This window comes from Thunnus maccoyii, chromosome 4 (assembly GCF_910596095.1).
Source record: "Thunnus maccoyii chromosome 4, fThuMac1.1, whole genome shotgun sequence".
Taxonomy (NCBI): Eukaryota; Metazoa; Chordata; class Actinopteri; order Scombriformes; family Scombridae; genus Thunnus; species Thunnus maccoyii.
In genome coordinates this window covers 15187831-15204599 of record NC_056536.1, presented here as the reverse complement: position 1 = coordinate 15204599, position 16769 = coordinate 15187831, and the positions used below count along the sequence as shown (strand labels likewise).

Here is a 16769-nt window from a genome sequence, read left to right as displayed (position 1 = left end):
GACCCATGATAAACGGTAATGTTAGCAGAGTTCTCACTTGGCTAATAATAGACCCGCTTCAGGCTGAGCTCCATAGTGTTGTATGTTGGACAAGATGTTGGGAAAGTGTAAAATACTGTGTTTTCCTGGCGCAGTGATTAAGATAAACAGTCAGTTTGTTATAATTATCAGGGAACCACCTTGATTAGCGAGTCTGAATGATGCAGTTGATTTAATTGATTGTTTCATAGAGAGATTTGTCAATAACAGCTGTCTATTGTCCAGACAAACAAATGTCTTTGTCATTCATTAAAGGGGCTATAATGGCTTGTTGTTTTCTTCCTGTACAATATTGAGTTTGCAGAACATTTTGATTTTCAACGCTGTGGACGAGACAAATCATACATGCGTCTTTTTTTTACAAAGCGCTGGTTGTGCTCTGTGTCCTCTGTGACTAATGTGTGTATTGCACCGATGTTGTGACTGTGCACATGAGGCACAGTTTGTTTGCAGAGCTGCTGAGCCCAGACCTGTGACTGATGTTTTAATGGAGACGGCACGCAAGCCAGCGGTGAGCTCAGGGTTCATGCATCCGTAAGGAAATGACCCCAGTGACATTGTGGCACTCTCCGCTCTCCTGTTCACGAGGTGCCTCCGGTTTACTGTGTCCTTGCTCGCCCTTGCACCTATTGAGCCTGCTGAGCCTTCAGTTTAGGTGCCGGGACTTACGGCTGGATCGACTAGGTTTAAGGATGGACATCTTGTCTCTGTACCCCCAGTTCTAGCAGCCGGCACTGAGAAAATGACTTCTGAGGATTGGATTTAGATTTGCCACTGTAGCACTTCCACTCTGATACACTCTAGCTACCATCAGGGGAAGGCTGTCAGAGAGAGAGAGAGAGAGAGAAAGAGAGGCAGAGAGAGAGAGAGAGAAAACATCGAAGCACAGCAGTGCTATCTAATAGATCAATTTGTAATAAATCTGTTGCCTCAAGCTGTTGTTGTTCGCCTCTACTCAGTAAAAGGTGTCTGCGTTTCTCAGGCAAGAAAATGCTTGTCAGGCTGGGCATACAGAGCTATCAGTGAATGAGACGCGCCTAAAGCACAGTAAATCATTTTCTCTGTGCTCAGTTTACATAGGTCGAACACATTGCTCTCTTATCAGCACATTCCATTGGTCAAAAAGGGGGGTTATAACCGATCGATAAGGCTGAGCGCTGAAATGAGGAAGTAACGCTCCCCTCACATTAAATTTCCCCCATTATCCAATATGAGCCATTAATCATGATGAAGTAGCTATTGATTAGGCTATCAGCCAAGGTTGGTCAATTTATTTGCCAAGAGTCAGTTCCACAATGTAAGGATCTGTTGAAGTAGCCGCTTTAGGAAAACCGAGCGGCAGAGTCTGAACGGGCCCATTATTATGACAACAGTTTGATCTTTTAAGGTAACAAAAGAAACGGGCCTCTGTAGGGACCACACGGGGACCTCGCCGCTCCTCCTCCACTAGCAGCCATATGGACCGTACTAATTGTGTTTTACGCCAACCATTTTCACCGACCCATTGGGGACTTGTGGAAAGTGCTGTAGCTATAATGTCACCAGCAGTGGGCTGTTCTCATGAAAGAAACATTAGCAAGCAAGATGAGAAGACAGGAAGGCAATACACTGCAAGTCAACACAATTATTGATTTTATTCAAATGAAATCTGGTTCTCTGCTCTGAATCTGTTGTCGGTTGCCTTTGATTTCTGTTTTTTTTTTTTTTTTTGCTCCAGTCATTGGTATTGTCTGAGACCAGCGTTCAGTTCGGTCTCACAAATGCTCTTTGTCAGCTGATAAAATCTAATTCCAGGCATGGTGCCAGTCTGTAAAGATATAGCTAATAAGAGGAGCTGTTCTTGTAATCCCATATATCTCCAAAGATTTTTTTTTATCCTATTAACTCACGTGATGATTTTTCAGGGTGATAACTGTTCGCTCTGATTCTGACCAGTACTACATTTAGCCGGCTGTAATTGCTCCACAGAGAAAACATCTCTCATCCGTTTTGTTTTGTGACAACACAAATGCTGAGGTCTGAGTGTTGAATGTAAATGTGACATTCACAGTATTTGCGGTGCCCTTCAGGGCAGGGATTTCTTGTTAAAGTGTTTGAATTGCTAAGTGTGACTGAGGCAAATCCGTGTACGTTTTAACATGTTTATAATATGCAATCATGAAAAGGGCACATCTATGGAAATTAGATCCTGTGAAGGAGGAGCGTTGGAGTGCTGACGATAGAGGGGGGGAGAAAAAAAAAGTGTGTGTGCGTGTGTTTCATTGTGTCCCCGCTAACAGTTTTCTTGTAATTATTGAAATTGATGTTTGCCGCGGAGCTGTAAATCTGCAAGATCTCCCGTTAATAAAGCGGCAGAGGCAGCCGAGCCGTTAGGCTGGGAAATAAAAGGCAATCAAGCCTCCAACATCCTGTCCCTCGCCCCAAAATGAAGCAGCAGAAATCCTAATTAACTGAGAGGATGAGCAGCTCTTACTACAGTGCTTGGCTATTCGGTGCCAGAGCTAGCTGCTATACTCTAATGAAGACGCTCTGCTAGCCGCCTGCAACCTTTTTCTCTCTCTCTTCCTTCCTTCCAGCCCTCTCTATCTGGCTTTGGCTTGCCTGAGGTATTTTCTCCCCCTCAGCTCCTCTCCCTCTCTACCTCCTCCTCTTCCTTCCCTGTGTGTGAAGTAGTGGATGTGACCGTTGCACTGATGGAGTGAGAGAAGCTTTGTTGCCTGGAGGTGTCTGGGAGTCCTGCACAGGAAATCGGTGAGCTAGATGATGGCCTCTCTGATGGTTATTGCTGCTTATGTAAAGTGCTGTGTGAGAGACAGAGAGAGAGAAAGAGAGAGAGAGAGAGAGACAGCATTGATCTCCTCCCATTGATTTCATAGATCCTCTTTAAGATGACAATAAAGTTGTCTGTGTCATCTTCAAGTGCTCCTTTTCAAATCGGCGATGTGGCAAATTACTCCTGTCATCAGCCGCCCATATTCGCAGAGCATTGTGTGATCATTTGTGGAGTTGAAAGTCAGGTTAAGTCTTGATTTGCACACTTGATATTTGTTTGTGCTTGTGACATCGCAAGTCTTTGAACTTGACATTCAGCAGCACATTGGTTATATATTACTGCCTAGCTCTTAGAAAGCTCTTAGAATTTATAGGCCTGCAAAGTAGCTCTAATAGAAAATAAGATGCTTTGTGAGGTGAACGCTGTGCTATAAGCCACGTCTTTGTTGTTGTGGAGGAGTGAGTGATGATTGCTTGTTTGAAACCTGAGCTCGCCTCAGCTCCCAGCCAGCTGCTTCTCTCTATTTACCTGTAAACTTGTCCTCTCTGCTTTTGCTTTGTCTGTGGATGGCCACAGAGTTCTTTCTCTGTCACCCCCCCCAATTGTTGTACCAAGCAGCCCGAAAGCCTCCAGGGACCAACAGACAAATAGAAGACAGCGAGAGGTGAGGCTCGCCCCCCCCCCCCCCTTACCACCACCCCCCATTCTCCCATCTATCTTTCTCCCTTGCGAGCACTCTGCCAGACAAGTTTCCAGGCACTCAAAAGCAGCAAATCGACTCACTGTAGGATTCACTGTCACTTAGCCGAGCTGGGGCATAGCAGCACACTAGGAGGCCGAATCCTCCTCCTCCTCCTCTTCCCGTTCCACCGCCTTCTCAGATGAAGAAAATGCTATTTGGCATGACATTGCTGAGGCCTGGTTCTCTGTATAGAAGAGCTTATTCCAGTCAAGCCTGCCCCCCCCCCCCCAAAAACCCCTTTTTTTTCCCCTCTTCAGTTATACATTAGTGGGGTCCTACTGATGACGACTTGATTAAGTGCTTGTCACATTTCAAATAATTCCAACTAGATGAGTCTAGTCAGCGGCGTTCCATCTTGATTTGCCGTGGTTAATTTTAAACAACACGACTGGCAGGCAAGATTGGCCGACGCTATTGCATGAATCTCTCATCAAGGTTGGGGATGTTTTTATTTGCGCACAGATTTAACGATTGTGATTGAGCTCTCAGAGTTTTCAGTCTCTTCCTTTTCCTTTTTTTTTTTTTATTCTTGGCACAAAGCAAACGATCTGCTCGGCACAAAGCCAGCGCTCACCGCAAAAACACCAAATGTAAGTAGGGAAAAGGCGGCGTCTGGCTTCGTATCGCGCTCGAGCACATGCACAAGCGCGTAGACACATGAGCTCGGTGTAATGAAAGCCAAAGAATTCTTGTGACAGCAGGAGTTTAGATTTCACTCCTCCAGTGCGACAGCTTTGTCACAGGGAACAGATTCACCACCACCTCTGGCAGCCCTTGGAGGACACCCCTCTTTGGAGATCCAGCAGTCCTGCTTTTTATTCTCCTCGTTTCCCTCTGTATTTAGCACTCAGCCTTTTCCTCTAATCAACGACAGGCTTATGAAAATCTGTATAAAACAATGTACAATGCTGCTTTATTTCTTTTTTTTTCCTCTTCCCCTTTGCCTGACTCTTCCCCAGAGTTTTTTGTCTTGCCTGTGCAGCTGCTGCTGTGAAGAGGATGACAACAGGCAGAGAAAACTAAAAGGACACGTCGTCTTTACCCCCCCCCACTCACTCACCCACCCACCCACCCCTCTTTTCTTTTTTCCCTTCTCTCTCTCTCTATCACTCCACCTTGCTAACGCAGCTGCTTACATTACACAGGGCTCGTCCACCTTGTATTTGCTGTCGCAGAGAGATAAAGACGATGAAAGTGAGAAATATGTGTGGCGTTCTCTGGGAATTTAGCTTAGGAAATATGGATGTATGTGGGTGTGTGAGGGGTGGAGATCATGATTTTTCTTTTTTTCTTAAATTTCAGTGCATTTTGTTAGTAAACTAATTGAGAGTAAGGGAGCTCATGGGGGATAGGAATCGACAGGCGTGTTTTAATTGCGTGTGACACGTGAAATGAGAAACAATAATGTGTGAATAGTGGGCCCAGGAGATTACAATTTGGTCGGCCGCTTATAGGAGTGTCAGAGAGATGCTTTACCACATCTCTGTCTCCCTCTCTGTCCCTCTGAGCCATAAACCACTCACAAGCATTTAGCCAGCAGTGATTTCGCCTCTGTTCACCTCCTTGCCCTGTTCGTGATCCTGTGGAGCTGCCGGTGGAAAACCTCCCAGGCTTCTTGAATGAACCCTCTAATGTGTGTGTGTGTGTGTGAGTGCGTGCGTTTGCAGACCTGGTTCTTGGCAAATTTCTGCAGCACCACCTGATTTGACTTGGTAATGGGGCACTGATGAGTCTTGGGGGAAATCGGAAAAGGAGCAGAAAACCGTACAGCAACCTGCTACGGTGAGACGGCAGTAAAGACAGCGTCAGGTTTCTCAATGGCAGAGAGGATGAGGAGGATGCCTATGGCTTGCCTGCTATTTCTACACAGGGGGAGAGAGAAGCCAAGAGGTTGAGATTGGCTTCAACACCCAGGCTTCACCTCCATTTGTATTTTTACTCCACTGCACTGAAAAAGCTGCTTCTCTCCCCAGGACAGCAGATTATTTACATCTGTAGCAGAGCTCATTGCTCACAGAATATTGAGTTCAGTGTAGAGGACATAAAAGGTAGCCAAGCCAGGAGTAGTAGGGGAGATAAAAGCAGGATCACTTAAGCACTCTGTGTTATTTGAAGCACTTTTCTACTGCTGTTGATGTAGCCAGCAGACTAATAATTCATCTTGCCTAGTTTTTTATCACTCATAGCCAGAATACACCTGATGTGGCACGTCTTTCGCAGCATGGCGGATAAATGTTTGCACCAAAATAGTCATATATCTGGCACGATGGCTCGGAGGAATTTACTCATGTTTGTCACTATACAATGTAGACACACACGCCATGTGTTTTTTACGCAGGTCTAAACAGTGCCGCGAAACTGTAGGAGCGCTTGAGATGGTTTGAGGTGAAGGAGCGGCAGACACAGACTGTCTCGAAGGCTCCTTCTTTCACGGCACTGTTTACCATACTGAATATCATCTACTTGACATCGCAGCTCTCTGCTAAACTGTATATGTGACACAAAAAAAGCAATTTATTATTTTGGCCGATAAAAAATATGCTTGACTGGTGGATTTTTTTCATCTACCAGTTCCTTTGGCAAAAATTAAATTTGGACTCTGTGCTGTCAATCTTCCTCTATAATCCAATTCAAATTTCATTCCTCATTATTTTTCAAATTATGTTTGAATTTTTAATGCTCAAATTTAGCCTATTATTAATATTTACTATGTACCTACACACTGTATACACAGACGTACGCATTGCCAATCAGCATGTGGTTCTGTTCACTAGAGGGCATGACAGCATTACCAATAAAGAGGTGATAGCTTTCTTGCTAAGTAATAATTAAGCTTAAACACAAAATGAAGAATGTTAAGTAAAATATAAATATTAAATAAGCTTTCATCGTACTGGATCGTAGTAATTAAACTATACATTTAACTGAAATATAAATAAATCCACGTCAGTATGCATTTGTTTACATCAGTACGTTATTTGGGTCATACTGCAGGCTGCAGCACTGGTCACACAGCCTCAAGTCTTTTACTGTGGGCCTGTTTCTTTCATTTTTCCATTTGTTGACAGAAATCCAAAAACTTTCCACACAACGCTTCTTAAATGGTCAGGAGTGGTGATCTCCGTGGGTGCTTCACTTTCTGCCATTTCTGATATTGTAACGTTAGCGGTTAATGTTTGCACATTGAACGTGAGATTGTGATTCAGTCAGACTCAGAAAATTTATTGTTCATCACACAAAAGCATTTTGTTTTCGCATGCGAGTAGGCCAAGGCCAGACGGTCGAGATTCACTAACGTAAGCCAACGCATTTATAAAAGAGAAAAAAAAATACACATTTGAACACTAATTTCAGCAATCAATTGGTATAATTTCTTTTTTTTTTACTATTCACATAATATTTGACTCCCGAAATTCGTTCCAACAACCCTAGTGCACACACGCACACACACACACACACACAGTAACTACTCACAAACACAATTTCCCCTGAACGGCGAGGGTAGGCCCCTGCTGATATAAAACAAGCGATTCAAAGATGAAATACTCATCATTCTGCCGTCTCACCACGCCATCCAACAGATGAGTGTTGCTGCTAACAAAAAGCAGGGGCTGCCTGCGCCCAGCTCCCTCACAGGGGCATCTTGTCTGTGTTATCACTCCAGCTAGTGCCGCAATTAATATTAATGTGCTTTAAAGCACGCTCCAGCAGCCCTCCTTCCCTCTCTCTCTCTTTTGCTTTGTGTGTGTGTGTGTGTGTCTGCGTGTTTGTGTGTTTGTGACTCAGGAGGAAGAGAGCAATAAACCCAGCGGGGGATAAGAATCTAGGCAGGATATGACAGTCCTCATGTCAGCTGTCTTAGAGCCGGAGGGATATGTGGATAAAGACAAGGGATGAAGCCTGAAATCCCAACCAGCCAGACAGGAAGGTAGTACGGCGTGTAGGTAGAGACTTGAAGCATCCACGGCGGCTGGGCTGGAGGCTGTGCGCAGCCTGTTTATTTAGTCATGTTGTAATAATGCTTGACCTTTTCTTTCAAGTCCACGGCCTGACCTTTAGCACCTTATTCCTCTGCAAATCAGTGTGTGTGTATGTGTCTCACACAAACGCACACATGCACATGCAGGGAGAGAAACAAGCACCTCCTTTGCAGGGAGCTTCATGGTCTGCCAACTCCAGGAGTGGATTGTTCCAAATTAGTATGCATTAGGTGGTTAGTGCAAAGCATTTAATTATGCGAGATGGCACTAAACTGTCTATGTTATGATTAGCCCAACACGTTACAACCTTAATCTCTTCATTTTTCCCCCTCTGTCTTTTCCATGGGTGAGGAGGAGGTACAGAGTGAGGGGGGGGTGATAGGCTGGTGAAGGGGGGACGACGGGGGTCGGCTTAAGATATGCTCCCTATTAGATGTTACAAGTATCCCCAGTATCTCTGCAGCCAATGTTTTCTCTCTAGAAGGATTTTGATATTTTCTTGTCTCTCCTCCTTCACTCCCCCCCCCCCCCCCTGCATGCCCCCAGACACTTTGTCAGACGATATTGAATCAAGTCGCTTCCTTTTATGTGTATGTGCACGTCCCCGCTCTCTGTTTTCACTGAGCCGCTTTTCATGGTAGGCAAGGCTTTTTAATCTTGGGCAGCAGCCAGCGGTGGCAGAAGCAGCCTGGGCAGAGCCAGAGCGAGCCAGGCAGTCATCCAGCCAGGCAGTCATTCGCTGCAGTGGAGCCCCAGCAGCTCCCCGGAGAAGCCCATTATACAGGAGAGATATCAAACCATGAATCATTTACGCCAGTCCTCCCCTCCCTTCTCCTACCCTCGCACGCAGCCCTGACGCCCGGCCGGCCGCCTGCTTGCTGCTGTCTGCATCTTTAATGAATGATTATTGCATTTCATAAACATGGGCTACAGTAATTAAAGTAATATTGATCCTTTCCATGTTGGCTCCAAGGTGGACAAAAATGGGTGTTTTTTTTTTTTGTTTTTGTTTTTTTGCCCTCCACTTCACACAACATCTTTTTTTTGTCAGTGTGCTGGGTAGAAAAAGTCCCTCTAGGAAGAGCAGACAGTGATTTATAAAGCCTGACGGTGTGATTTTTTTCCCCCCCTCCTCCTGTTTAGGCATTTTAAGAATAGCTTTCATTCAGGGAGGAGGGTGATAATACACCAGGGTGGGGTTTGTGGGTTGTTCTCATTGTGCAGTCAGGTTTGTGTTGGAGTGTTTCCCTATGTTGTTGTGTTGTGTTTTTGCGTAAAAGGTGTAGGGACACGGGGGTTAATGTGCTGGAAAAGAGTGATGTAGGTCAGCGGTCGTGTCTGCATCTGTCACTCTGACAAGCCGGGCGCTTTAGGAGGCTGTGCGGCGTTGAATAAAGGAGAGAGTGAGAGACACGTGAGGGGAGAGCTGGCTCTTTCAAATGGAAAACAAGGAAAACCTGACTTGACTGTGATTTGTGCTCTCAGCGACAGGCACAGTGTTACAAGCAGCCGTTTGATATAAACCTAATCAGTTTCACCTCTTTATTGAGGATCAAGACAGTTAACGCCTCTGCAAATAAGTGAACGTCTCCCTGCCTTCCTCCATCTGGTTTTTCCTTCTCTCCCACCCTCCTCGGCTCTGCCTGCTGTCATTTCTCGTTGTCATTTCTCCTTCTCTCTCCTCTCTTCTCACTTTCACTACACTTCTCTCTCTCTCTCTCTCTCTTTCTCTCTCGACATCTCTCCTGTGTTTCCTCATCCGCCCTCTCCCCTCGTTTCAATCAGGAGTGCACTTGAGTTTCTGTGTAAATATCACAATCACTGATGAGGAAAAAGTGCTGCCATCTCCGCAAGGGGATTAGAGAAGCCATTTTGTGTATCACTTATTAATGTGTCTATCTGGTCTTTGCGCTGTCTTCCCATGAGCTATATGGATCATTTCCTGTCACACAGGCAAACATGCACATTTTTACAACCGCAATTCGGTTTCACAATTTTCAGTGTTCAGCAGAAAAAATAGTCATGTAGTGATAAATGTCTGCACACAATTAATTTCTCTCCTGCAATGATTTTTTTTTTTTTTTCCAAAGGGTTCTGTTTTGACAGTAAGTTATTGGTGAAATTGGATTATTTTTATTCACAGCTGTCATTTTTCCTCGCATGATAAAGCTAAATGACATCACCACAGACACAATGTTGATAAACATGTGAAAATCAGATTGATCCAGCCGTTTAAAGTCTGGGATAGCATCTTTCAGCTAGTCTTTCTCTGTTGCTTGTCCCTTTTGTTAGCGAGCCACATGGCTCTTTGCAGGGCTTAGTCTAATCAGTGCTAAATATTCAGTGGTAGCCCATAGCCTAATCAGCCAGAGCATAATCATTGTCAACCAATTGCATTCCTCTTGACCTCCCAGATGGAGGTAAACTGCATAGCCTCTCCACAGCGCCGCCTCAATTACTGCAGCAGTAATAGTGATAAAGAAGACCACAGGCTCAAATGAAAATGGCTGATTGATGTGGACACACATGGCTCATAATTGGATTATAAGGAAGGACGTTAATGGTGTTAGGGTGCCATGGCGGAGCGGGATTCTAAACACTGACCAGGTATTTAGTGATTTACACTTCCTGCATCTTTATCTAATGCAGTTGTGCATCTCAACAGAATCCTCAGGGGCACTGAAAGCACAACCCTGTTGTTCCACCCCTGCTGCAGTGTCAGCGGGTGTGTGTGTGTAAAAAATGCTCATGTGAGCTGCCAGTGACTGGCTCTCTTTTGCTAGTGACAGCTGTGGGGTCAGAACAAAAAGCTGTCTATAAGCAGCAGCCCTAACACACACACACGCGCACACACACACACACTGAATGAGTCAGTGGTAGACTTTAAGGAGATGGGACCTGTCTGTTTTTGCTACATCAGGGCAGCAAATAAAGCTTATTTTCAGTATTAATTCAATTATGTTTTATAATTTCTCCCTAGTCTTCCCTTCACAACGTATCACAGTTAAAAATAATGTTTTGAAAAATCTTATTTTATCAGATTGACAGTAAAAGCAAACAAATGTGATTTAAATTTATATGAAATGGAGAAAAGCAGCAAATGCTCACGTTTGAGACGCCGTAACTGAAATGTTCAGTATTTTTATTTGATTAGTGAATTATCGTCCTCAACACATTGTTTCAGCAGCTGCCTAGTCAGCGAGAGGCAGAAGGAGGAGTCTCAGTCATGTTGCTGGGGGGCAGTTCAGAACTCCCCTTGTTGTCAGACCGCTCTTCATTTATTTCTGTTCATCCTAATGGAGAGCGTTAAGAGAGGGATGTAATTAATTGACCCTGGCAGCTCAAAGGAGCTGGTCGAGTCAGAGAGCAGGTGCTGACTGGGCTGCCCACCATCTCTTACACTTGTCCTCATCTCAGTCTGCATATATCTGCCAAGGATCCAACTAGAGCTGCAACGATTTGTCGATAAATCGATTAGTTGTCAACTATTAAAATAATTGCCAATTATTTTGATAATTGATTAATCATTTGGAGTCATTCTTTAAGAAAAAAATGTCCAAATTCTCTGATTTCAGCTTCTCAAATGTGAATATTTTCTGGTTTCAGTAAACTGAATATCTTGTCACTTTGGGAAACAGTGATTACCATTTTTCATCATTATCTGACATTTTATTGACCAAACAACTAATTGATTAATTGAGAAAACACTCAACAGATTAATCGATAATGAAAATAATCATTAATTGCAGCCCTAGATTCAACACTCCCCATCGGCCAATCAGACAGCTCTTGGTAGGCACAATGATGCCGGATGCCTGAGCCTGCGTGAGCAGCATAATACCAGCTAATGCCTGAAGGAGCGCTCTCCCCTCAGCTGCTGCTTAGCCAAGCTCGGCCAGTGCACAGCAGAGCTGAGTGCCTCCTTTTCTACTCTCACTCTGCTCTCCCTGGCAGTTTATTAAAGGGAATACTAGCTTTTTCCTCGCGCCCAGGCGTTTGATTTCGACAGCAGCAGAAGCTGTCACGGCAGATAAAAGGCAGCAGGCCCCAGAATTACGGTGCACACAGCATCTGTATTTACTGCGTCATTCTCCCTGCCTCTGACAAGGGAGGAGGAGGAGAGGAGGAGAAAATGGAGGACAGGCTGCTGCATTCATGTGTCTTTACATTGACATGTCTCATCAGGGAGAGAGGTGGACAGACAGTCTACAGTGAAGCCATCAATCAGCCCTTTTCAATACGCTTGTCCAGCACACTGTAATACTCACACATAAAGACTGACAAAGGACGGCATTATTGCTGCTGTTGACATATTTTTATAAACCCCTTTTTCAGTTGGCTGTGTCAGACAGAGTAAAGTAGTGGGGTGATTGTGGTTGTGTGGGCCAAAAATGTCAAGAAAGTAGTTTTATTATTTTTTTATGAGACAAAATGGATTGGTTTAAATGTTGCTTTGACTTAATGTATACACAATACATGCATTAATAACACAATTATCACCTGCTTTGTTCTCATTATGGCTGTAATTGATTCCTCAGATGTTTGTCTCTTTTAATCCAATAATTGGTTAGAATTATTTTCTCTCTTTTCCAAAAAAAAAAAAAAAAAGCGTCTCCACTCTTAAGCCTCGCTGTGAAAACAACTTAAGAGAGAGATCCATTTTCTTGGCAGTGTCCCCTCACTGAGGCTGTGGGTCATGCTAATTTTTCATCGGCATCATTTCATTGAGCTTTAATTAACACAAGGATTCAGTGTCCTCCAGTGTCATCCACTCAGACAGCTAATACAACCTCATTAGCCTAACTCCCAGTAACTTTAAAACAAAATTATATTACACTGTTTACTGTTTTGGTGTTAGAATTAGGGCTGCACAATACATTGTTTCAGCATCGACATCACGATGTGAGCACGTGCAATGTTCACATTTCAGGAAGTGCTACAACTTTTTTGCTGCTTGATACAAAAGGAAAACTTGCAAGGTTCTCATTTTCCATGACTAATCTACATGAAAGTACAGCTGATATTACATAATTTACTGATTTAATGGTTCTTGGTTACACAGAGTTTGATCAGTTCCTAGTGTGCTCTGGTGAAGGGGTGCACTTCATCAATGTATCAAACAACCAAAGCAGACTGCACTAGTCGCCTACCACAACCTGAAAATAAGTACTGCCTGTTGTGGTTGTTTGATAAACTGATCAAGTGCAACCCGTCACCAGAGTCCCGGTGCTGGTTAAAAGTTAAACAGCTACTGTCAGGGGGCTGGCCTGTGCCCTAATGTAAGAAACGCTTAACACACACACACACACACACACACACACACACACACACATACACACACACACACACACACACACAAAACTTGCAGTATCCAGATCTATCTGTACTTGCATCTTGCCGGCATATAGATAAATCTGTTTGTTGCTTGAGTTTGAGAGTTTTACCATCCTCCGCCGCGCCTGTTTATCTTCCACCACGCAGATTTAGCAAACATTTGAACATCGTTAGAAATGGTAGATTAAATGTAAATAACACAACTGTGACACAGAGGTCCATCTGTAAAGTTTATTAAGAAACGTGTTGTTTATCCCAAATCCCTCTCCACCTGTTCTCTCTCCACTTGTCCATGTCAGTGTCAAGAGTCGCATACGTGAAACCGAAGGTGGAGGAGTCCAAGCTGATGTCTGGAGGGGTGGCAGAGGGCTGAACCAAGTGTGGTGGAAGTAGGAGGCTAGGTTTTGTTTTGTTAGGAGACAATAGACTTTTAAAGTACCCAAATGATGAATATTATGGTTGTTAATTGTATATCTGTACATGAATAACACATTGCATGTAAAATTTCCTGTATTGTTCATATAGCAATATATATGTCACAGATTTGCAATGTCAGTTTTTTCCAGTATCGTGCAGCTCTAATTAGAATTGATTATATTGATGTATTCATCCACATAAATTAAGGTTTTCAGTTCGTAGCCGATTTCATCTGCTTAGTGTAAGAGGTGAAACAAGCCTTTTTTTTTAACACTATACAATCCTGATGCTGGTTTGATTAACCTGCTTCAGCGGCGTTTGAAGCAACCAGCTGTCTGTCTTCTTCGTGTCTCGATGCTGTAGCCCATGGTGACAGCAAGACTAATGTATTCACGGCGCCGCCACAGTGAGAGGCATTACTTTACCTTTGCTTAATTGAGGGGAAACTCCCCTGACACCTGCTTAGCACAGCACTAGCCTAGCTGAGCGTCCAAACTCAACCCTAGGAGCCGAGGCCACTGAACCCTGACTGAGAAATAACACAACCCAAGACCACCCAGGGACTGCCGAGGGGAGAAATGATTTAATAATGTTGATGAGATATTACACCAAACCCTTCCTCCACTGTCTACCTCTTTCTCCCTCTCTCTCTCTCTCTGTCTCGTTACCTCTTACCTGAGTAGGGAGACAGCTCTGACTCGGTGCCTGAAGGTGTATTTAGATGGAGCTGCTAAATATTTCAGACCCTAAAGACGGAGACTCTGAGTAAAAAGAAGAAGAAGCAAAAAAAAAAGGGGAGCAAGAGAGGCAAAAAAAAAAAAAAAAAAATCAGTGCAGAGGGTTTTGACATGGATTGTGGAGGGAGGTTAGGGAGTGTAGTCAAGGGCAGTCCGGGCAGGCTTGTAATTGGCTGACACCAGAATGTAGTGGTGGAGTTGTGTGTGTGTGTGTGTGTGTCTGAATTCTGTAAGGCCAAATATATCGCTCCAGCCAGATTGCATTGCTTTCAGGGTGTTGATATGCTGCCATCACATTGCACTAGAGTGAACGTTGATCTCAAGCACAACAGACATGGTATATTATTTTCTTTGGGCATCAATACCAAACTCACCCACCCCACCACTACCTCTGCAGCGATACAGACAAGGTCCCATCTGACACTCAGCATGACCACTCGACTGAGCTCCTGCCTCGTTTTTAATTGTCCCGTGCCCCAGGGGCTAGCTGGGAGCTAGCTGGGCGGGGCTGAACATTTACTCCAAGGCGGATGAGGAGAGGTGGGTGACAAAACGCTTGCAGTGTCAGGTGCAGGTGCGGAGAAAAGAGATTTGAGAAGGGGGGGCGGGCGGCTGACAAGCTAACCGTGGGGAGCCAAGTAGTGGGAAGCCATTCACTCAGATGGGGAGAGGAGAGAGCTTTATGTAAGTGGAGAGCACACACAGGAGGCGTCCATCTCCCTGCTCCAGCACCAATGCACTTACTGATACATATTACCCAGCCGTTATCAGCTGGTCTATTACACTGACACCACCGCTAGAAATTTATGTAAAGAGCACAGTGTGGCCTTACAACGGCAATAGATTTTTGGCACTATGGCTGACAGTCTGTGCCTATTTTTTTGTCATTCCAAGACTCTGAGACTTCCTAGTGTGTTGCTTCCCTTTAGTCCAGTTAATTCATGTCCCAACACTTTCCTAAAGGTAACATCTGCTGGTCAAAACATCATCCTCACACATTTAAAAGTCTAATCCCCTCTGGGTCTCCAGCTTTCTGTCTGTTGCAGCTTGATTGATTGAGTGATGGTGTTATTGACATTTACATAGACTGCAACAATCTCACAGTTTACCTTATTATGCCTTATTCTGCATACGTTTTTTTAGAGTTGATCAACAGAAAATTAATCTGTAACTATTTTGATAATGTATTCATTGTTTTGATTCTTTTTTTAAAGAAAAATAATGCTAAATTTGTTGATTCCAGCTTCTCAAATGTATATTTATAGTTTCCTTAGTCTTCTATGATAGTAAACGGAATATTGTTGGGCTGCGGTATTTATGTTACTGACATTTTATAGACCCAACAATTAATCGAGAAAATAATCATCAGCTTAATCGATAACGAAAATAATTGTGAATTGCAGCTGTAGTATTTTTATTAGCTGTTTCTGTGGGTTACTTGTTGAATGGATTCCCATTTATATTCTTCACCACAGAGCTCAATTCATATCCGTAGACGCCTCCACATTATGTGACAACATTGGTTTCCTTCCAGTATTCAACCTCATATACCATCATATCTCTGTTGCTACTGTGTTATACCCTTTGTACAGATTCTGCAATCACGCTGCTTTGTGCTGTTCATCTTGCAGCGACATGAAAGCTGAGTCAGATGGTGGAGCCTGTTTTTATCAAGCTGTTTGATACAGTAGCTACAAAAAACTGTCACTTCGCTCGTGATTCATCATTCCATTAAGATGCACATAGATCTGAATTCTGTTCAATAAGGCAATCAGGATACATGTCTTAATGTGATTACACTATGACTATATACGGGTTATGGTAATTGGAATATTCTGTTTGGCAATGGGAAATATGGCAATTTATTTATTATTATTTAATAGGATTGTCTCAATTGGACAAATTATCAATAAATTGCAGTCCTTGTAAACATATCATTGAGCAGCCAAACTATGTCAGCTAGAAGTGTCTTTTTTTTTTTTTTTTTGTTGTCAAACATCAGAACAATAGCAGAGCTGTTCAAGCTGCTGGAATGAGATGTGCAGACGAGAGGAAGCAGCGGCGTGGTTTTTGTGTTTTTGCTTTTCCTGTGTTGCTGGCACAGAGACGTCACCCAGCCAGTCACGCTGGGGTCAGAGGCTCTGAAAATAGCCCTAAGGGGATTGGGGCTGCACTGATAGCATACCTGCTGTTACCCTGAGATGTTATCTAACTGCAAGCCAGCCCATGCTCCCTCCCAGCTGCGGTGCTCTGCTTTGGATTGTTCTGCAATACCTCACACAAAGATGGAGTGAGGCCATTATACCTCTGGCTCTGTAACACTCCCTGTAGACACGCACTAATATACCAATGCATGCTTACTTACACCTGCACAAACACGCATGCACATACCTGCAGCCGTGCACACCGTCACCGGATCTAAGTCTGTATATTGTTTGTCTTTGCAAGTACAGATCATCACACACACCCACATGCGACCACACACACACATACACACACACACACACATCAAACCAGATTGCGCTGTCACCGCAAAAAGCTTCGTAGCAGAGAGCACAGGCAGGCCGGGCTTTTCACAAAGGGGTCAGAGTTGACGGCAAATTACAGCTGGTGGCCGACCAAGGCCGGTGATGGATCTCAATGCACTCTGTGTTTACCCACACACCTGCACCCCCCACGGATGGGAGAGATGGCAGCACAGCCGAGAGCGCACAGCCATTTTGTAACACCTCAAGGAACTCTCCCTC

At 44.0% G+C, this 16769-nt stretch overlaps 1 protein-coding gene across 5 annotated transcripts in view; it reads left to right on the top strand.

The window, feature by feature from the left end:
• Positions 1 to 16769, top strand: part of rerea (arginine-glutamic acid dipeptide (RE) repeats a) — a 132089-nt gene that overhangs the window by 5122 nt on the left and 110198 nt on the right. For 3 of the 5 annotated variants that reach the window (XM_042410272.1, XM_042410268.1, XM_042410267.1), the window contains exon 2: positions 13168 to 13257. The exons of the other annotated variants lie outside the window; for them this stretch is intronic. The gene's annotated coding sequence lies outside the window, so the exon portion shown is untranslated. The remainder of the gene's footprint in view (positions 1 to 13167; positions 13258 to 16769) is intronic. 5 annotated transcript variants of the gene reach the window in all.